Source organism: Lepisosteus platostomus, chromosome 6, assembly GCF_059453375.1.
Source record: "Lepisosteus platostomus isolate fLepPlt1 chromosome 6, fLepPlt1.hap1, whole genome shotgun sequence".
Classification (NCBI taxonomy): Eukaryota; Metazoa; Chordata; class Actinopteri; order Semionotiformes; family Lepisosteidae; genus Lepisosteus; species Lepisosteus platostomus.
This window is the reverse complement of record NC_142616.1, coordinates 18,534,133-18,556,893: the sequence shown is the minus strand read 5'-3', so window position 1 is coordinate 18,556,893 and position 22,761 is coordinate 18,534,133. Positions and strand designations below refer to the sequence as shown.

Here is a 22,761-nt window from a genome sequence, read left to right as displayed (position 1 = left end):
AACAACAAAAGCCTGGTACTCCTGGCTCATGTGGTGTTGTTACCAGAGCAAAGGCAGGTAAACAGTGGTGAAATAATGGTGGAAGAGTGGTAAAGCACAGATGGATTGGGCACAGATGCTTCACCTAGGCAAATGCACAGGCGCAGTGCCACCAATGCAAAACTGCCAGTGTAGAGAGCAGATTTACCATGGCAAAGCAGGGTATGAAGTGCTAGATTTTTCTTTTCACACTGATGTGAACTGACGTAAAATTTGCTCTTTCCAATTTGTAGCCTTAACGAGAGCTACCCTGTGTGCCCCTGTGCCCCTCTTGTTCCATGTGCACACACTGGAATCTGAAAGGACATTTCAGGCCCGTGTGGAATGTGCCTTTTAACTTTTATCAGTGCTCCACAGACAATCAACATGTCTAAACAAAGCCCACTGCATGTCATAAAAAACAGCGATACAGCAGAGTTTTACATAATTAAGGGTTTAACAGGCATCATGATTCAATTATGGGTTTGAGACATCAGAAAGCGCATTCAATTTTTAAACTACACTTCACACAACAGTTTGGGTAAGTGTAGTTGTGTTTTTCTGTAACTGGTGATTAATGATTAATTAAATCTCCAAGTCTTGAGCACTGTAATCATAAGATGAACACACTCCTTGAACTTGGGACACATCTTTACAGGGCTAGAAAGCTTTGGGCAACTGCTCATTACAATATTAAGTGCACAAAAGATGACACAGAAGATCACATTTATTGAAAGCCCTTTTAAACTATCTCTTTGTTAGAAACTGTTACAGGAAGCTTCCTGAAACAATTACAACATGGCATTAAAAATGAAACTCCATATAAGTTCAGCTGTGAACAATGTTGTCCTTTTTATCCCAGCGGAAACCCTCGAGACATCCGTCACATTCTCTCAATGAGCTCTGTTCACTAAACATTAAGCCTCGCAGCTTTTAAACATATTTAAATAATTATGAAATCATCATTCTCTTGGCATTTTATGGCACATTAAGACAGGAACGGTTTTTCTTCGTGTAAAGCACACTGCTTAATTGTGGAAATAAAACTGCAGCTGAATAAACTACAATTTAATTTCACGTTTGTCTAAATGGCTAAATATAAAATCCTCTGTAACCTTCAGTGGCACAAATCAAATACTTCAAAGTAAATCTCATATCGTGCAGCTCCCTACATTCTGCATAAAGAGAGCCCCATTTCACTCACCCCAATACTCTATTGTTCCACTGAAATCTTAACATGCAGAAGCAATAAATCAGACAATCGAGAGAAGTGTCTGCATTTCCTAAATTAACTGCACCAACTGGAAAACACAGGGCAGGGGACACTGACACAACAGCGCCAATCTGTCCCTTCTTCTGTATTCTCTACGAGGAAACGATGGTTGGCCTCCATTCATCATGACTCTCAAAGAGGATGTGGATAACACACTATAACTCTTGCTTTAGTGCTCAATAGATCACAAGCCGCACAAAAAATCTCTTACCTTTGCAAGATGGTAAAAACATGCAATGAGATCTGCCAAGTCAAGGCCAAATAGATTCAGAATTGGAGCCACCACCACTATTGCTAGATTAGAAAGGACTCATATGATGTCCCCGATCATTGCAGACAAGCACAACTGAGATGGCAGACGGCTACTGTCAAGCTCCAAGTTGAAAATCCAGGATTTCATAGCAAAATATGCCATGTTTTGAGGTAATTTTACAAACCTTTGTAAAATATTAAATATAGTAAAGAAAACAAAATATCCATTAACAGGACAAATTCACAATATTTTCAGTGCATTTTGTTTATACGCGTATTAAAGAAACTGCCAAGCCGCTGCTGTCCTCTTACTGGTTATCATTAATTCCATGACTCTCAGTCATGTCACACTGTTAAATAAGTCACAGGCCTCATTTCCACTGAGCTATAAAGATAGGTAACAAACTTCAAATTGTCACGTTCAAAAGCCTCAATTTCATGGGCATGTGCATTCTGCACACTTCTCAAGGAAGAGATGAATGTTCGCTCATGCCATCGCAGCCGGTTTGCCTCCATCATCCTTTTTTAGTGATGCAGTGAAATATGTGGACTGACATCCTTCCATGCGACTGCAAATATGCTGGTGGATTTTAGACACTTAAGATGTATACACGGGATCACGTAAAGATCAACATCTGCAATGGCCCTCTGAGTGTCCTTATTCGCTGCCCTGTGTTGCTGGTCTGCCTATCTGGGGTGCGTACTTCCATCAAGCATGGGTGTTGCCAGTCCCTCCTTCACCTGGAGCTCTCTCAGTTCCTGTAACTCCCTCTCCAACCCATCTTCTCTTTCCAGGCGAAACTGGATTTTATGTCCCTTTTCACAGATGCAGTTTGGCTACGGGGAGCCTTCCAGGATACTTCACATTTCACAAACTGCAAATCACAGGTTTAGGGACCATTATTAAAGTGAACAGTTAAAGAGGTTCTGAACGTTAAAAAAAAAAAGTATTCTGTGATTTCCCCCACACTGACCAAGGGAAATCAATCTTTTTGACGGAGACTATAAAAATGATAACAAATCTGGTTACCATCGTAAAAAAAAATATTTCCTACTGATACGTTTCAAACTCATATACTACAATGCAGCCAAACATTTTTGACTTTGACAATCATATTTCTTCCAAGAAACATCGTCTCCATTAAACAGCGTTGATACCGATAATATACAGCTCCAGTGACAGAGGGTTCTCTGTAGTTATTTAAAAAACAAATACAAAACATGAGCCTAATAATGAAATACAAGATTCTCTTTGTTGTTTCCTAATTAAGGAATCCCTCTGGCAAAACTGAGGGGGATTACAAATTCACATGTCAATTTATCCCTTATTAAACTTTTACTAGAAGGGTCAGTTGGCATGAATGATAAATCTCAGGCTCCCTAGCTACATGCCACTGCAACATCCCTGGCTTCTACTTTTAGTGGATCAGTGCTGTCAGCTGTTATAAGCCTCCAAGTCCGCTTCTACATTATTCTGTCATTAACCACTGAAACTTAATAAAGTGAGCAGGCACTTCTGTCTCCTAACAAAAGGAACTGTGAATAGGTTTAAATGGAATTCAACATCAGCTCAGTCTGGCATTAGCACCGCATATTGGAAAAGTGTAAATCTGGGTTTAACAACCATGCTTGTGCAATCAAATGATTGAGGGATCCTTGTAAAACGTCAGCTGGGTTTGATTTTTTTTTTATTTTAAAAATGAGCTATGTCCTTTAATAAAAAAAAACATATTTTATTCTACAAAATAGCATGTGGAATCCATACACTGAATGACCGCAACAGTGCGTGACATTTTTTAGTCATTCCTTAAATAAAACAGAGAGAGAAAACCAGCATTTGCTACAGGTATGCAATTCAAAAGCACGGATGCTGAAGCATAAAGACATAAATACGGCCTGAAAAAAATCAGATTACAGATGAGGCTAATATGATCAAGATTTTTGAATGACTTGATTTATGCAGTGGATCTGTGTATAAATACTAATACACACAATTAGATTATTATTTAGCCCTTTTAACTTTTCTATTCATGTCCAGTAAAACAAAAAGAAAAAAAACTGGCTAAATCCACATCCAAACACTTGCACCGGCCCTCAAGAGAAATTTGCGGTCCTTTCATAGCTTCGAGGTATCCTTTTCTCCCCCATCACCCCGAGCATCCGCTGCTGGCTTCATAACTTCAAAACACAGCTCATGAAAAAATCACGAGGTGCAGGACATGTGTCCCGTGCCCTGATGGCATGCCAACACCAAAGGCCGGAATCGATTTTCTGTAAAGCAGGACCGGATTAGCCTCCTTTAGGGATTACCTACCTCAGCAAGGCCTGAGGCTTTGCTATAAAACTAATAATTAATTTAAGCAGGTTGGGCTGGTTGGAAGAAAGCAGGCACACAACATGCGAGCTACCCGCGCTTGTTTATCATTCAAAACAGACCTCCTCCACAACCCAATTCTCCTTCTACAGCCCTGAAAGCAGAAAGAAAACAGCACAGTAACTGGAGCAAACTCCTCTTGTGGGGCAGATTACACTGCCACTTTCACAGAGTCATCACAGATTGGGAAATTCTTCTGGAAGAATTTTAGCCATTAGGAATTCTGCAAAAAAAAAGAAAAAGAAAAAAAGAGTGTTGCTGTGAAGGTTTAGTAATAAAAGGAAAAACTGCCCAACAGGTGTTCATGAAGCAATGCCTCCATTCACTCAGCCTTACCAGGGGTTATCACCTGATAAATTATAACTACTGAAATTTCTGCTGACGGCTTGAACTCCATTGCACTGTAGCTGTTTTATAAGACGTTCCACATGTTTTATATGCATACAGTTTATAACTTCTCTTTATATTCGTTCAACTCAGCAGATGTCCTAATCCAGGGTAATGTGTTTGTGGAGGCAAACCACGTCTAGGAAAATATCGGCAGATGACCTCAAAAAGACCATCAAGATGTTTTATCACACGCTAGACTAAAGCTATTATAATGAAATGTAACTAACCTGCTGCTTCAGAACAAAAACACACACACACACGCATACACTGGCACCATCCACAGGTTCAGTAAAAGGAGATCTCATGGTCCAAGGCCTACATCCTCATAAACAAACACATTTATACACATCACCTGCAAAAGGAACCTTGCCCAGGAGTTTGTTCACAGCAGTGATACGTTATAGATCGATGACTGGATAAAATACAGAAAGACGTGCTATAAATCCGGCAGGAGGTAAACTGCAGGCAGGAAAGGAGGAATTACGCATTCCAACTGCCAACAACTCTCTCAGAAGTGTCACCTTGCAACCGCTTAACACAGAAGAGTCGAGCAGCATTTTTCTTCCAACTTCAAAGTGTTCTGGCATGTTTATTTTGGTTGATGAACTATATTCTTTCCAGGAGGAATGTTTTTTAAAAAGAAAAAAAAAGCTCTCTCTTTGTAGCCCTAGTTCAAAATGAGTACCTTGTAAAGTACTGAATCGTCAAATATACTATTTTGAAGATGACAAAAACGAAGTGCCAAAAGTAACTCTGGTCATGAAAAAGAACTGACATCCACAGCTTGTTCAGCAGTATGTTAAGGACCGTGATTGCATTTCTGATGAACAATCACTGCTGTCAAAATTCAGTATTCTCTAAAACAGAACTCGGTAAGGAAGAATTTTTGTAATCAATAAGGACTTTTCAGTTTAAAAAAAAACTATACTTTGTGTTACAGATGACTACAGCTTATTTTTGTGAAAGAACTGCAGAGTTGATAAAATTGTCAGGGTACCATAATAGAAACAGAGTACTATCTCTGGACTGTGAGAAACACATAGATCATTTTAGAAGTTTCTTAAATGGCTGGTAAATGGGATAACATCACATAATCAGTTCTAGTAAAACACTTGGACACTGAATTCTTATAAATGTGCCTGTTAACAGTTTAGTTAACAGTTAAAAGTCTGAAATTCATTTCCATTTTCATGTTTGTATACTTGTAGGCAACAGATATTACAATTCTTACATGGCTGATTACAGTAACATCAGTCAGCTGCAACTGTTATAAAGCATTTTTTTTTAGTTGAACAACTATATGTGAGGTTATAAATGCACTTGTGCCTGCATGGTTTCTTTTTTTAAATAAATATGCGTTGTGTGCAACTTGTAACTCCCGTTCCACTGGTAATCCCCCTCTGTTGAAGTTTTAAGGAGTTGTGCAACAGAGGAAGGTAAAAGGATTTGTCATCAAAGGCTTTCACTTCATTGACGCACAAACACCTGTCAGCGCACTAACCAGCCGCTTCTACCGGGCAGCTTCTCCCCAGCCTGTGAAGTAAATGCGCATGAGGATTTTCCCTTTCTTTCTTGTGAGGTTTTGAAGTATCTCTCGGTTCACAAAGACTCTCGAGACCAAAGACCTCTGAAATGAACAGAGAGTGAAGGCTGCCTCGTTCTTGACAGTCCCGGCTCAGGTTTTCCCCTAACTGGGGTTTTAGCACTTGCTCTGAGGGTCAGAGGAAAAGTAAAATAGCAGTAATGGGGTGGGGGGGGGGGGGGGAAGATACATTATTTACCTATAGTTCATAAGTCTCTTGCACAAGAAAAAAAGAGTGCTCTGCACGCACCTACACAATGGAAATATCATGATCACAGACCAGGAGGTAGATTAGAAATAAAACATGCTTCCTTATTTCGACAGTTCTATGGCAAAGCAGGGAAAATAGGACCGTTTTCTTTCATTTTCTAAAACGGTCCGGAAACAGATTAGGTGGCGATGCCTTCCAAGTTACAGACTCTAACTCCAACACAACATTGTTAGGATACGCGATTATCATTGTAGTTCACACTGTCCAGAAACGAAAGAGGGAGCTGCACTATAAGCCTCAAAAGAGGAATGGCAAAAAATCACCAGCTGCACGCATGTCAAGATAAAACTACACTCTCTGATGAGGCTTACACTAAAATGAGAGTTCGGCACGTAGAAGGTACTTTAATGTTCAAAATATTGCTTCTGTATTGGTATGTATTTAAATAAATATTTGAATCATATTTACCAGAGGTGGAATAAAAGTAGAACTGTACAGTATCTTCTGTCTTTCTTACAGACAGCAATGATGACAATAAGCAATGTTTATCATTTAAACACGTTTAGCTTTTCATACTAAGGCACTTTATCATAACAGCAAAATCGAACCGGCTTTGTTCACGGGCTTATACTTCAATTTGCAAAACGTAGGAAAAACAGAGTTAAAATAATGAAAACTGATCTTGTGAGTAACTTATGGATTAATACAGGGCTCCAGTAAGTCTTTTATGCCTTCAATAATTTACTCTCAAACCATGCAGTAAATGGAAGGATTTTGCATAAGTAAAATGCAATATTAACATGAAAGCCATATAAAAGCCGTAACTAAGAGTAGAGTCTGGCTCTTAACGTGAGATGTGAGGATCAGGCTCCAAGCAATGGACAACAAGGCCTCTCATGTACAGGTCATTCCATCTGTGGAGTTCACTGCCCAAATCCAACAGACTCCGTGACCATCAACATTTTCAAAACACACTTCGAGACCTATCTTTTCAATACAGCTTTTAATTCTTAATTCGATATAATTCTGGATTTTGGGGGTCGGTTTGCTGTGCTTTGTTGTCTGCATAAGCACATATAAATTAAATTGTACTATAATTAGTACTTTGGAGTAGTGCCGTACCAGATTTGAATGTTAAATTCAAAATTCATCCCTAATGTAAAAGAAACAGCAGTACTGTACTCCTTACATACAGTAACGCTTCACTTACAAAGTTGACACGCTACATATTCACATTCAAGTGAGCAGACTGAGCAATACCCTACTTTTTTCGCTACGCCTTAAACACTACTGATAGTTCCCAAACAGGTTACAATTAGTCATACAGGCATAATTAGCCACTTGAAACATGCCTAGCTTCTGCATGCATAAAATTTCAGATCAAACACGGAGAAACTAGGAACCTCAAAAAACGTGACGGTACAATGGCTGCAGCTTGCCAGGGAAAAGACCAGGTATTCTTCATGTGTGCAGCATCATTCTTGATTCAGATACCAGAATACATGAAATAATGGAGCACTGGCTTACACTGTATGCACCCCATTCTCTATGTGCTGTGGACTGCTCTGCCTGCTAATGCCAGGATTCAATCCCGGACATTCACAAGCTCCGAACACACAGAGCCACTCCAAAAGACTGGTCCTCTGTCGTGACTGAGTTTAACACCATCTAGAGTGGAGCAGGGTGCGACGTCACTCCTGTAACTGGCTCAGTGCACGAGGCCCGGAGCATCTAGGCCTTTTAACCACACTTGTGCTTTTGTGACCTTAATGGATATTCCAGCAATTGGTTTTTAACATGTGCTGTTAGTGAGATTTTATAGGACCAACTCTGTAAAGCTTTCAACCAAAACCCAAGATCACTCCAGTTATTTCTAAAGGGAATTAAAAACCAGTAATTTTCTGAATAATTTAGATCCATGGAAGCGCCTTTTAATTCATAATTTACTATGTTTATACCTAGATATGAAAATAATCTGCAGGTTTTAATCGTAGGGCCAATTTAAGTAAACCAGCCCCCACCCCCCCACCCCAGAAAAAAAACAAATGCATCCCATCAAACAAAACAAACTTTTGCCTTTTTAAAATGAATTTGCAGTAAAGTATAATGACATTATTTTATTCTGGTAGCTGGACTCTAAATATAGAATTATTTAACACTGAGATGCAACAATTTTCTCATCTTTTCTCTCATGGAAAATCCAAAGATCAATACCAATGAATGCTATGTTTAAGAGATCTAATTTTTAATGCATGAAGAACAGGAGAGTAATAACCAAACCATAAAAAATACATGAGTTTACATCCTTAGGTATCCTGGCAAAAGCAGCTGAAAACACTGATGCTTAACTCCTGCAATCTCTGGTCCTATCTTGTCAGTGAAATAATTCAAGCTGGGCAACTCTGAATCACACACCGTACACCCAAAACCCTGTTCGCCTCAAGTCGCACTTCCAAAGTCTGTTTTTTAGTCATGGAATCTAGAATAGTCAATGGCAGAAGCACACACACAGAACTGACAAAGGCTGAAAAATTCCTTGTTTGTTTTTCAATTGGATAAATATTCTCAATTTTCGTCAAATGTTATTCTAATAAACAATCATTTTAATTAAAGACCTCCAGCCACTAACTTTGAACTATTTTTTTTTTGCTTTGGATGAAACGTTACATAAGAACCACAAAAAAGTTTTTAGTCTGGGCTTTATGTCTGAACCTTCTACAGTTTCACATTCAGGATAGATAATTTCTTATTGGACCAAACTGTCTGAGGGTCACATGAACTGGTCACCCCCCCGTGTACTAAAGAAACACCTGTGGCCAGGTAAGGGGTGTGGCTAGACAGTTGCTGTGCGGAAGCTCTTCCTCTGCACAGACTGCACTGTTATGCTCTGTGCACTGAGTGAAAGGTAATATTGGAAAGATACTGGAAAGAACTTGTCTGAGTCTGGTAATGTAACAAGTGAGGGGATAATAACTGTTTTAAACATGCAAAAACAAGTTTCTAATATCCATTGTCGCAAGATGCATATTGAAAGTCCTTAAAGGCCTTTTGTAAGGAAAAAACAAACTGCTCTTATTTCACAGTCTGGTGCTGCATTTACATTTATCATGTTATAATGTTATCGAGGGGGACTGTCAGCATGCATTAGGTGCAAAGCGAAAAGTAAAGGTTAATTCCACACTGAAAAGTAGAAAGGAAAACCACAATGTTTGTGCTGTTCAACCTCACACCTGAAGAAGGCTCAAGAGCTGAAAGATTGTGCGTCGTCTTTCTAACTTTTAGCGTGGAGCTAACCTTTACTTGTACAAAAGCAGATATTGTCCTTCATTTAGGACCACTGACTTTAACCTGGTGCATCAACACCAAAGAAGTAACACTGTGCTTTATATGTTAACTCTGGCATTAAATAAGCACGAGTAGACTAGACTGACAACTGACTAGACTAGAATGGCAACTTCCCTACCATCTTACATATATGCATATACAGTATACTTCTCATAAGCCATTAGAGAAAAGCATTTTTGAAAGGAAAGGCAAAAACATGGTAGTGTTATAGACAATTCCCCAATAATTACACTATGAAAGCACATTGTGAAAGAGCACTTTGGCTATTTTGTTTTCAGAGAACTCCAGAGAAAAAAATAAGACATGGGCAAAGGGCTACTTCAATCACATTAATGCACAAACTAAGTTTTAAAACACCAAACCACTCAGAGCCTTTACAAGGCAAGCCGCATATAGCCTATAATAAAACCAAGTTTATTAAAGACCAGCAATGAACTCAAGGCGCAGTCTCTTTAATAGACATGGAAGTCTAGTGCAGGATAAAAGCCTTAAAGGTGGTCTTTCCACATGCCAATGTGTGTTACAAATATGCAGCCAATGAGGTCACTGAAAAGTCAACAATGTGGCAACAGACCAGTGGTGACTTGCAGAGTGACCCACTTCAAAAGAACATAATGAAATAAAAATCCCCTTTAAATTAAACATCTTTTTCAAATTACATTATTCCCTTCGATTTAACATCATATTATATATTTGTGTGGCATTTTTTCCTTTGGTTATAGAGCCTTTACTTTTAATTTAAACTAGCCAAGATGTCATCTGCGATTATTCTCACAATTTATTGCATCTCTGAAGCACAGAGCTTTTGACAGGTCTTCTCCAGTTGCGTTATCTTTTTTTCGGGGAAACCTCTACAAAAACTCTTTGGGGTTGCTATCGTCAACCCTTTAGATACCATTTGAAAACAAAGGCAGCTGTAGTCCCCTGCAATCCACTTTCTGCTGTATAACATGTTTTCTGGCAAGAGTGGAATCAGGAAGAGGAAGCGTATATATTTTTCAAAGAGTCGCTCTTCTGAGCATTTTTCTTCAGTAACATGTTTTTTATCATTGTTTTTTTTTCTTCTGTATGTACAGTCAACACAGAAAAGCCTTTATTGTGTTTCATCTGCACAATGAACAAAACAGATGAACTCTTGTTTTAAAAAAAGAAGTTTTAAAACAGCATGTCCCTAAGCGTACAGGGTAAGTGAACTTCATAAGCTATTTAAAAGCAACACTCCTTCCAGCACACAGTGCATGTGTTTAATTTAAAAAGCCAAAATATTTGTTTTAAAGGTGCTAGTACAATCTTTTGACCCTTTAATGATGCAGCTGCTGCAACTTCTGAGCGCTCTCAAGAATCTATTTCAAATGACAAGGTTTATAAAATATTCTCCCTTGGTAAGATTTATCTGAAGCTACATTCGCAGTCACCATTAATCATATTGCTTCCATAAAAAATTGCTGCGGATTGCTGCGAACTTCAAAACAAGGAAGGATTGGAATCATCCTCTCCAGTCTTGGCACCGCAACGGCAATCCCATTTCCCCAGGTATCCGTCTTCACTTTTCCAACCTTGCTCTCCAGGAGAGAAGTGGGGGAGACATAGTCATGAAGAAACCAAACCGCTGAGCCAATATGAAAAGTGATTCCTTTATTCCCTTTCCAACTGCTAACCTTTTTTTTTTCCCCTCTGTCTTTGGGTAACGTCCAGGGGAAGTCAAAGTATGGTTGCGGCTTTTTTTCAGCATTCTAATATGTTCCATGCCTCCGAGATTCTTACATCATTAATCAGGGAGATGGCTTTGCGTGATAAGGGACACAAGCTGGAAGAGATCCATGGAGTAACGCAGGCGAATCACCATCCTGCGATGTTGCTGGTAACCGTATGTCAGTCTTCGCTGCCTCCACATCACTGCTTATTAAAAAAAACGAGCCTTCGTGTCAAACTTTCACTGCACATAAACACACAGGAAAATAGCTCTTTACTAAACATGTCACAAATAAATAATGTATAACTACTTTATAAACATGGTCTTAGAGGCAGTGTGAACGGAGGGATCTTAAAGTATTTAATAACTATTTAATTATGAATGAGAACCACACTTTAGTGTTAAAATGTAAAGTTAATGAAATATTAAAAGCAAACCACGGCAGCTATCAAAATAACTAAGATGCACACAGTTTGTTCCTGAACTTGTCAAAATACAGAAGCGAGCTTGTCTGCACTCGGCCCATCAAGTCCATCTATAAAACTTGTCGTTGTGCTGCTCTGCTCTTAAAACGCGCAAGAAACATATTGTACACTTTAAGAAGTCTTTTATTCAGCCGGCCTGTGTACTAAAACTAATTGGATTTCTGTCAATTGAAAAAAATATATCCCTGGAAAGAATCTGAGCTGTATAAAGCTGACGTTACAACTACACATGAGGGACTGTGCTGCCACATGCCAAACGAGGAGGAGGAAAATTAAATTGGTGGTCAACATAAAATATTAAAATAGCATGGTATCGAATTTTTGAAAAATGATGTCAGGCTCACTCATTAGGTCTACAAATGCATTGAATTAAGCTAAATTTAGTGGGTGATAATTGAAATCAGATCTGCAGCCATTACCACTGACATGTTTCTAAATACTACCCAATAAATTTTCGTCTGTCTCAGAGGCTATGTGACAGCTGGCAGTGAGAAACAAAGTACAGAAACTACTGCTCTCACGTATGTGACTGCACTTCCTTTCTTCTCTTCCTGAAGCCAATGAAATGTCAGCTTTATTCTTTCTCCCAAGCTGCTGGCTCTTCGTCAGTGCTCCTCTCTAATGCACCGCCACAAAGGCTGAAGGGCTGTAAATCACTGTGTCAGTAACATGCCATTAGTCGTGGGATATACAATAAAAACTGTAATGCTGTTATAAAAGGAATGGCACTACTGCCGATTTTCTGATGTCATATATATTTAATTTTAGCAAACCTTTGAGCAAAAAAGAAACGAAAGATGTTTCCATTACATTATGTTTGAAGAGTACATGACGCACTGAATCAATGCATGCTTTAAAGTGTTTACATGCGAGCAGAATTTATACTGCGTGGTGTGATATAGAGTTATTTATATAGTCCCTGATGTGCTTCTCTGGTGTTATTAGAATAAAGTATTAAATCGTATCATTCAGTGTTTCTATATATTATCCAAGGTCCACCGGTACGGGAAAAATATCCTCTGGCAGACTCGACATACTGTACAGTGAGATATTAAAGACACAGATGCTAAGACAAACGCATACCATACAAGAAACCTCAGTAGTGACGCAGGGACTAGAAACAGTTCAATACAAACCTGCTACAGTTTGGAACTCCATCAGAAAGACGACACACAAAACAGTCTATTTGCATATACATGCTTGTCAGCTTACAGAAAAACAGAACTTGTGGACAGAGACATTTCTTGCTTAGTATTCAAAAGCCCAGGAGACAACAGCCAAGGAACCCAGGACTTCAATGTGTCACTCTACCTCCTATTTGTGTAGGCACAGACACATTCGCACTGCTGCTCAACAAGCCAGATAATGAGAATCGTGGTAAATGAGGACCACATTATTGTTTTCAGCTCCTGTGTGTGCCAGCAAGGTGTCGGAAGTAAATATTTCAGAATGGTGAAAGACTTTCTTTCTATGAAAGAAGACGTAACAGTGAGTGAATATTGCCTTTTTTCCTAGGATAACTCAACTGATCTAATTTAAAATTTTGTTACAAAATAAAAATGCAATTGCATGAGGCTTCTTGGGCTTTACGTCTCACCACATCCTTCCCAAATTGGAATGTTACTTTACTGGGCTTTCATAACACTGAGAACTGAGCGTTTATTTGAACGTGCCTCATTAACAGCTGGTAATTGGCCACAATAAATGTAAGATCAGCTAATGACTGGTTTAGAATGCATTTTAGCCACATGATAGGTTGACCTTTGGTCCATTACTACCAAAGTTATACCAAAGTTATCCTGTCATTAATTCAAACAAATATTCATAGATACCTATACTCACATTTAATAATAATAATAATAATAATAATAATAATAATAATAATAATAATAGCTGCAAGGGGATTCATGGATTTGGACATTTTTTGATAGAGCATTTATGACTTTGTATTTGTGTGCCAGAATAAGCATGACCTTCTGTGCTCTCTCTAAGGAGCTATAAGTTTTGCATTTCCCCATAAGGAGAAGTCAAAGTTCACAAACAAGGTTATTTCTGGACTGAATGTTTATTGGTTCCTAGATGTATCCAAGCATAACCACAACCTTTTACACATAAGTTGAGTTTAAGTCCACTCTTAAAATTAAATGAGATATTTTGGTTATGGCGGTCTTCTTTAGGTGTGTGGAATGACAATAAACGCAGTTTAGAAGAAGACATGACACATTTTTCTGTTCGCTCTTCAGGAGAGACAATGTCATGGGCATGGTCATTTTTTGCTAGAGTGTATTCTGTGTCCTATATGTGTATCATAACCACTAATTAATCTTAATCTTAAACTGCTGCCAAATTATCCGACCAATCGTCTTTATTCAGTTGTGAAATAATTCCCACAGGCTATTATTCCTCAGTGATTTTCACAGCACTAAAACATTATGCTACAGATATTGTCGCACCACATGTAAAGATGCAAATTTAAGCCACCTGAAATTTGATTTGCTCGTGCTAGCTATTTTTCCTAATGCAGCAAATTGTTTCAAACAATCTTGGGAGGGAACATGTCCTCTTATAAATATTTCAATCTTCTTTCCAATTCCACAAGCGCATTTAGTGAAAAGAATATTTTTGATCAAATTCAATATGGGTCCAAACCGGGTGGCCAATCCATCTGTCCTGACTAAATCATGGACATAAGGCAATACTGGGCATCACGTTTCACGCCTGGGTCATGTCACCAGCAGACTACGACCTGGGAGTGATGCACAATTGGCTGAGTCCTGCAAGGGTGGGGTGAGCGTCGTCAGTCAGTGCCCTCTGTGGTCTTCTGTGTGCTTACAGCCGTGCCGAGGAGAGCAATCATCAACGTCACTGAATCTCCAGTATGGCATTGTCTTGCCTGAGTGTTACCTATTAAAAGATGCGTGCCATCTGCCTACAGTGTACACTTTCTCGTTCTCCTGTGTGCGGTCACGAGGTTTGTAGCTGTGAGCCGAGATGTCAAAAACGCACAGGGTGGGCAAAACAAATATAACTGGCTTCTCTAAATGTATTCTAAATGATGTACAGCAATATCTCCTGCATTCTACCCATGGAGCCCATTTGGTAGGTAGTAGCTAATTGATCCCAGAATATAAGTCTGCTTTTTCTTGAAAGAAACATGGGTACCTGGGTATCAGCTTCCACAACATGGCTGGCTATCTTGTTCCAGGATCCCACAACCCTTCCCACAAAGAATTGCATTTAAAACTGAGAACGGGAGGCACTTCCATGTAGTTTCCTACTTGTGCCTACTGGTTTGCCTTTCATTGTTTATTCTGAAGAAATCCACTGGGTTGACTTTGTACAGTAGGTGTCTTTTTAGGATCAGGTCCCTCCATAGTCTTCTCTACTGCAGAATGGGGTCAATTCAGAAATGCAAGAAACCTTCCCAATCACCTGCTACAGTTTACAGTTGTAGATGTGCGGTTTTTCGGGCAGCAGCAGCAGCTGTCAGTTTTGAGAGATCCAATCAGAATCTGGCCAATTTTTATATTACCAAGAGGCTTTCCTTTAAGAATCAGGGAGTGCTGCACTAAATTTTTTTAGATTACCAACATACCACACATTTACAAATATAAATTGTTTTTCTAAAGGTTTTTGTCTTGTCAGCCTAAAAAGACTATACCTTTTATTATTTTCTTATGTTGCTCATCAGTCCGGGATAAAAATAATAACAAACAGCAAATTGAAGAAGAGCAATTTCAATATTCCAAAATAAATGCAAATAAACACTAAAGATGCAATGTTGCATATTTTTATTGAGCCAATTCAAGGCTTGTCTAAGAGGAAAACTCTTAATAAATAAGCTTATATCTCTCTGAAGGTATTTTGTCCTCAGTTTCATGAGCCTAATTAAGCTTGAAGAACATTACATTTTCCTAAACGCATGATAAACAGATCTAGTTATTCAAGAATATTATTTTTAAATGGGCCTGATAGATCTAAACTGAAATATTCTGATTTCCAACCAAGTACCAATTCCCAGGCCCACTTTCCAAGTAATTTAAGGACTTCCTTCAGATAGTTTTTCATATTCTTTTAACTGACATTTTATCTTCATACCAGCATCTCTGCAGATTGAACATGCACTAAGACAATGACAGCCCTTCTTCAGCTGTCACTTCTCATTCTGGCAAAGACTGATGTCTTATACTGGCTTATGCCAATAATAGCCCCATCAAAAACAACAGAGACTACCTGGCTCTGGTGTAAAGGCAGCAATTCACTTTTGTGACACTCATTTGTCAATTAACAAGATGCTTCCAGTGTTGACACTTGGGACTTAAAAGATACAGTCTCGAACGTGATGAATTAAAAAAGACAGATGAGTAAGCTATGAGCTGCAAAGTAATGCTATAATGTGCTTTAGATATGAATATCAACTGACACCCCTGACAGGCCATACAAGGTTTTATTTCATTTCTCACTGTATCTAGGCTTCATACTTTGTCTTCTTTGTTCTCTTTTCATCAAGCTGCTAACATCCCATTCTGACAGCCAGAGACATTTAAAGCACTTTCGTTTAAAATGCAAGTTAGCGTACTTGATTTGTCATTAAAATGCAAAACGGCTGCCATCATGGGTACTTGCAGGTAGGCTTAAACAGGTTTATTTGGAATGCAAGGGGCTTAAAATGGCTCCTCTCCTGCTCCTGTGAAGAAGCGAATGGAAAGCCATGTTTATGATGAAGATATATTTCTCACAAATACTACACAATTTCCGTTTAGACCATATCACTTTCCTATAATTTTTTGCATGAAAGTTTAAGGTAATGTGAAGTTTTCATTTCCTCGGGGCAGGAATTTGATCTTGATTATACCACAAACATACTTTCAGTTGTCTTACCACACTGCATTAAACTTAACACAAATACACAATGAGTTAATCAAAATAGCTACCACCTACCAGACACACTAATCACCGCGACACTGGCCGCACGGCCTCCTCTTGCATGGAAACGTTTTTATAGTCTGACGAGGAAGAGAAAATCACAGAACCCAACACAACGGTACTGAGGCGAACAAAAGAATCACGGGTTTGCTTGGGCGAAGGAGTGTGTCACCAACATGCAAGCTCCACTGCTGCTGGAACACACAGAACGGGTGTGTTTGATGAAACCAGGGAGGGTAGAATTACTAGCACATATATTATAATGTGCTCTTAGGCCATAAAATTAACCACTTCAACAAAAGTGACCAAAAGACAGAGCTTTTCATCCTCACACAGTCCGAGAAATAACAACTTCTAATGCACATTTTGTCATCTGTCATTGTCTGCGTGAAGCACACCGACGCCACATTTTTAAGAAACTCGTAACCTAATGGCAGAGATGTAGGAAGCAGCAGAAAACATTCCTCGACTCAACGTCAGAGCTCAAGGCCTGGGGCATATACAGCCCAATCTGTCCAGCAAAATCTCTCTCTCAAACACTACACATGCAGAGGGCACCAAAAAGTATTAGCGCCATCATTTATTTCATTGTACATTTAATGTGCCACTGTTTTGACCCAATCGGACTGATACAATTTTAAACAACTGTATCTACAGTATTTAAACAGGAGGTGGATTCACTTGGAACACATTTATTCAGTGCAGATACTGTAGGTTTTGCAAATATGAAGCAGGGTTTTCATAACCTACTGTATATTATTGCCAACTATAACAATTCTGCCTAAATACATTACGAGCCTGGTCTGAGTCGTCATCATAGTGTTCTGGTCATAGTGATCAAGACCTGCTCACACCAACACAGAAGTGATCGCTATTTTTTTAAAACTACTGTTAGCTCATTTAACTGATAACAACCACACGAGTTCTCAATTTACTGTACAGTACACATCCAATTGCCAACAAAAAGCCAAAACAGGTGTGTGCCTTGCTTTGTGCACAGATTCACTTCATGACGGGTGCCAGGAACCCCGCTAACACGGGGCGTGTGCTCCTCTCAAGAAGGGGGATAAGGCCACCCAGATTCTTCAGGAAGTCCTGTAAGAGGTTAGATGTCAGCTGTCAAACCGCCAGCAGTCCCGGCCATTGACTCCAGTCACAACGGGGAGGTGAGTGGTGTCACCCCTGGGATGTAGCACGACTGCAGAAAGCTGCATGAAATACCCATCTAGTGGCAAGTGGACGACAACATAATCTCCCTGTGTTTTTTTTTTCATGTTAATATTAAAGGCTTCTCAGTGTCACAGCTTTAACTAATTGATGAGGCACCTTGAAAAAGATGCACTGCATGAAAATGGGAAAAACATGCCAGGCAGCTCCTTAACTTGGAGTCAGATGCTTTCCTATGCCTCTCTCTCACTACAGCTTTCCCTTTTCTCGAGATGTGACCCACCTTGCTGAACCTGCCGCACAGCTTACAGCAATGACTGAACTGGGGTATCAGCAGAAGCCAGTGTGAGCCGCGCATATTTGGGTACGAATATTCTGCATGGAGGAAAAGAAATGTTTATGTAAAAAATCCTGCTAAATATTTTATATGCACACACTGATCCAAGCTTTCCACTCATACTCCTGAAGTAGTACCAAGTTGAAGGTTTTTTGTTCCTAAGGTACAGTATATCAAGCAGCAACCTAGTCCCCTGTCATTCTGCTGAAAGGCATCTCTCAACTGCGAATTTAATATCTACACTTATCGGGGGTGATGTCTTTCCACAGGGCAAATTAACATGCTATGAAGACCATCAGAACTATTTCATCTGTCAGGGAGACGCATGAAGATCACAGTGGGAGAGCCTTTCACTGAACTGGATGCAGATTTTAAGTGAAGATGCTTTTAAGAAGTAATTACCTGAATAAAACTGTTTTTTTTGTCTTAATTTTCTTTGAATTGTTACGTTTTATGGAAATGTTTAAATGTCTACACCATTACTCTTCATCGTGCAAAGATATTTACGATTCTTTTAACTGGAAACGTACAATTTCTTCTGTCCTTATAGCACACTGTGCCTTAATATATTGAAACCAATAAATTGACTTGCAGTGCTGAAGGAACATGATTAATCACACTATTGATTTAATTTGTCTCATACTTGAGTTATTCGGTTTACCATTTGGTTTACGATTTTTGGTTTTTGGGGTATTAAAACCTAATTTGACAAACATACAGTACAGCTACGTTAGAGTGTTCTCCCGGCTTAAATTATTTACGTATAGTTTCACGTCTTGCATATCAAATACTAAAACTAGTGATAACATAGGGCAGGACAATACAAAAATATTGTGCAAAATCAAAATTTACTTCAAAATATTACATTAATTAAAAGTATGTGAGCAAAAGAAGTTTTGCATTCTGTATTGAAAAAGCAACTGCACATTTTTTGGAATGACAGAATTAATTTACCAAGCACAGGTAATGTTAAGTATGAATACCACATGGGGCATATTTTCACAGTAATAGTCTCCTGACAAGCTTTTAAGATCCATATCTGCAATTAACAAGTAACTGTTTTCCATCTGCAACTGTCCTCTGAGTAACCTTGTTAATACCCATGGTCCCATTAAGTCGTTTCTGGGTACCAGGTCTGCATCAATACCTGTGGTCAAATTAAAAATATAATTCCCTACTAGGATCGAAGAGTATCATATTACAGAAGGGCTGGTGCAAGGGGAGTGTGAGTGTGAATGAACACTGCATGTGTATTTCTGGTGTCCTTATTGCTTTTTCAAGTCAAGACGATAAAAGCAATTGTAGAAATAAATGGGAAAAGCCTCACAGAAAGCCCTCCACGGCCAGCAGAAGACTAAATAAAGAGAGGCATGCAGCTCTTGCTTATGCTCATTCAATATACTCCAAATTTAGCATAGATTTCTTTCACAATCAATATTTGCCTCTGATCTAAATTTTCTAGATAATATTGTTAACAGACTTCTTTCTTTTGTAACTTTCCTCAGCTAGAAGCACTATAAGCCACCTTCAGCATGGAAGCTCAACAACATGGATTTTGATTCAAAATTGAGACCCTCCGGTAGACGTTATACTGTATGTGCTTCTGTCAAAGCACAAAATGAAGTGACAATGGATAATACTTCGTAGCTAAACACTAGTATTCAACACTAGTATTGCATTCGCCGCATCGCCAAATGCATCCTGATAAAACTTTCTGTCCTTCGGAAGCATTATTCAAACCAACACACCCTGAGAGTGAAGAGCTTACTAAGGAAGCCTCTGGCGCAGCAAGGCTTTTTAAGTGTAGTGAATTCTCTGTAGCAGCTCTTATGGTGGGTACAGTGTGCCCATTTGGACTACATCACTCCTCTGAGCTCTAGAGAGCAATCAGCCCTCCCCCACCTCCACCCCCACATCCCCCCATATCAGGGCTCTGCCCTTTGTGACAAATCACCTGGCCCCTGCAGCTCAGAGGTCTGTCTCAGACAGTGGTCCTAATCTGCAATCAGCAAGCCTAGATTAAACTTGATTGTATGACCATGACAAACCTCCTCACCAACCTCACCAAAAACAACAGAGTTAGCAAAAACACAGGCATCCCCTTAGTTCAGCGGTGTATGGAAATCTAGTCAAGGTTTGTTCTTCCTTCATTTTCTCTCCGTCTGCTGGTCATTAAGCCTAACAAGGCACTACAGCCTGTTGAGCAAAGGGCAATATGAGTAATGGGCTACCCTGCTCTCCCATTACCACAGGGTAAACTGCACTACACTGCTTCAGCTACCTTAACCATCTATAGGTCTTAACATGAAGCCATTGCTCATTAGATTGGGATACGAGACATTAACCATTTTAAAGAGTAGCACTGGTCCGTAAAGAAGCCAATAACATATCAAAAAGGGGCGGGTTTGCTTTATAGAAATACCCTCGTTTTTGCATCAAGTCTTTGCTCAGCCTGCGGAGAGGCTAGATAATGCACCCTCAGATTTATCTTGGCTCCTGTCTGATTTCAGCTTCATGTTAAAGAACATCATTAACAAAGATGGAACCTGTCTGAAGTCCAAGACAGCTGCAAAAGGTTTGCTTTAATGTGCAAATGATCACCCATGTCAAGGCACAGGTGAAAAGTGTGATTATTTTAGTACATTATCCAGTTAGAAAGACGAGCTGAAGATCAGGGAGAATGGAAGGCTAGCAAAGTGCAATGTGCATGGAAAATATTGCATCATTATTAAATTGCACACCATTAATAATTACAAATAAATACAAGTACTTTCCCTGTATGCTCACAAGGTTAGACAGCTTGGTATCTATGTAATTACCGGGCATTTAAAAAACTGAAATTTAATATAGTTTAATATAATATAATTATTGGATTATTCAATGACAGTTTGAAATGTGAAAGTTTACTTAATTGCAAATGGGTATTCATATATTTGAAAAGCTAAAGACATTGCGTGGTTAGCACTACTGGCTCATAGTTCACGGGTCCTGGGTTTACTCCATCATTCTGTGTGGAGTTTGCCTGTTCTCCTTTAGCTTCCTTCCTGCTGACTGGGTTAATCTGGATCTCGACGTGTGCGTGCAGGTGCCCATCAATGAGCTAGGGCACCAGCACATAGGAAAGCAAACTCTAGGGTATGGTAAAATCTCATGGATTAAATATCCTGCCCATTCCAGGAGGGTGGAGCAACAGGTTAAAAATTATCCATGAGTCTAATAGACGGCGTCTCTGATACTGATAACAGTTTATAATAAGTCTATTCTCATGAAACAAGTGAGATACAGTATATATTTGTCAGTTTCTCAATAGGTTTTACCATATCTAAAGCAGTTGGCTTTTCAAATATCTGATGAGAAAAACAAGATCCTGTCGTTCAGGCAAATTCTTCACATCTCTTTGGATTGTGCTAGGAGTTTAGGCCAGTGCGAAATTTCTTCTCTCAATGACCATGAAAAACAAATTAAATCTTTGGAAACACATATATCTACTGTAACATGTATATGATGCACATGCGTTTGTGTCTGTGCAACAAAGTAGAAAACCTGTGTGTTTGTTCGAGCTTAAACCTAGGCACAAGCTTTTTAAGAAAACAGCAAGTCTTTTCACACTCCAGTCAGATGTCTTTTGTTAATACAGTGAGCCTGATCCCCAATAATGCGACATCATCATAGATGCTTCAGTATATTAATAATTTACAGAATGTCATACATATAAATATTTCATTTTCAAAATTGATTTCTAAATGAGCTGCACTGGGGAGATGAGAGAAACACAAATACACAGGCAGTGTTGACTCACCTCTAACATTTCAAAATTGCAAATGGGTTTAAATGCAGCTTTAAAATAATGACCATTGTGAGAGTCAGGGGTGTTTTTACAGGGTCATATTCAATGTTTTTTAACATGCAAACAATGTTGATTTTTTTTTCATTGAGTGCTCTGAAACATAAAAAGCAAGTAAACACTAAATGTCTCTAGCCAGTTACCTTTCGTGCTGGCACATTCAGATATGCGATGCACCATGAACACTGGACCTCCTTACTTTTGACCATTCTGTCAATTTCTCCTCAACTGTGCAGCATACCACACTACAATGTGCACAGAAAATGCATGCCACGTCACAAGAAACGGTTGCAGTCTACCTAGCACATTTGTTCTGCAACACTTAAGAAGATTTATGAACGCGCAAATAGTTGCACCTGAAAAATACCAGAGCCAGGCAAGGGCAGCTGGTCAGTGGTCACCCCCGACTAGAGCTGGAACTGAGCATGATCTTGGCCAAACGGTTTCCTCGCCAGCCACAAAGCCATAGCCCTTTCTTACAAAACCCCAGGAGCGTGCAACGTGCAGAGCTGTGACACGCTCGGGTTATGCAAAGGGGAAAAGAAAAGATGCAGAAAAAGTGTAAACAATGAGACTGTTACCCTACAGACTGGCATGCACTCAAAGAAGCTGTGAAAAAAACGCAAAATATATAATACACACTGAAAATAGATGTATACAAGCATTTCAATCTTTGTTGACTTAGAGATTTATCAAACGTGAGGCCACTGCATTACACATTGGACAGTTCCTTTAGTGGTCTGGAAAGACACTTGCTGCCAATGGGAATGCTGACCCCCCCATGGTCTCACTAGTGTTTCACTGATCCAGGTAAACGACGAACATCAAAAGCATCCACGACCGCTTCCCACCCCCCCTTCGACC

At 39.3% G+C, this 22,761-nt stretch overlaps 1 protein-coding gene and 1 long non-coding RNA gene across 5 annotated transcripts in view; both read right to left on the bottom strand.

The window, feature by feature from the left end:
* Positions 1-22,761, bottom strand: part of lrmda (leucine rich melanocyte differentiation associated) — a 335,929-nt gene that overhangs the window by 300,765 nt on the left and 12,403 nt on the right. The gene's annotated exons all lie outside the window — the stretch shown is intronic.
* LOC148661202 (uncharacterized) lies at positions 3,262-6,695 on the bottom strand. Of its 2 annotated transcripts, none has more exons than XR_015939470.1 (2): positions 4,660-6,695; positions 3,262-4,140 (listed from the first exon to the last, which is right to left on the bottom strand). It is a non-coding gene; the product is annotated as an uncharacterized LOC148661202 (long non-coding RNA). The 2 variants fall into 2 exon arrangements; XR_015939471.1 differs by having other exon boundaries at positions 4,535-4,668.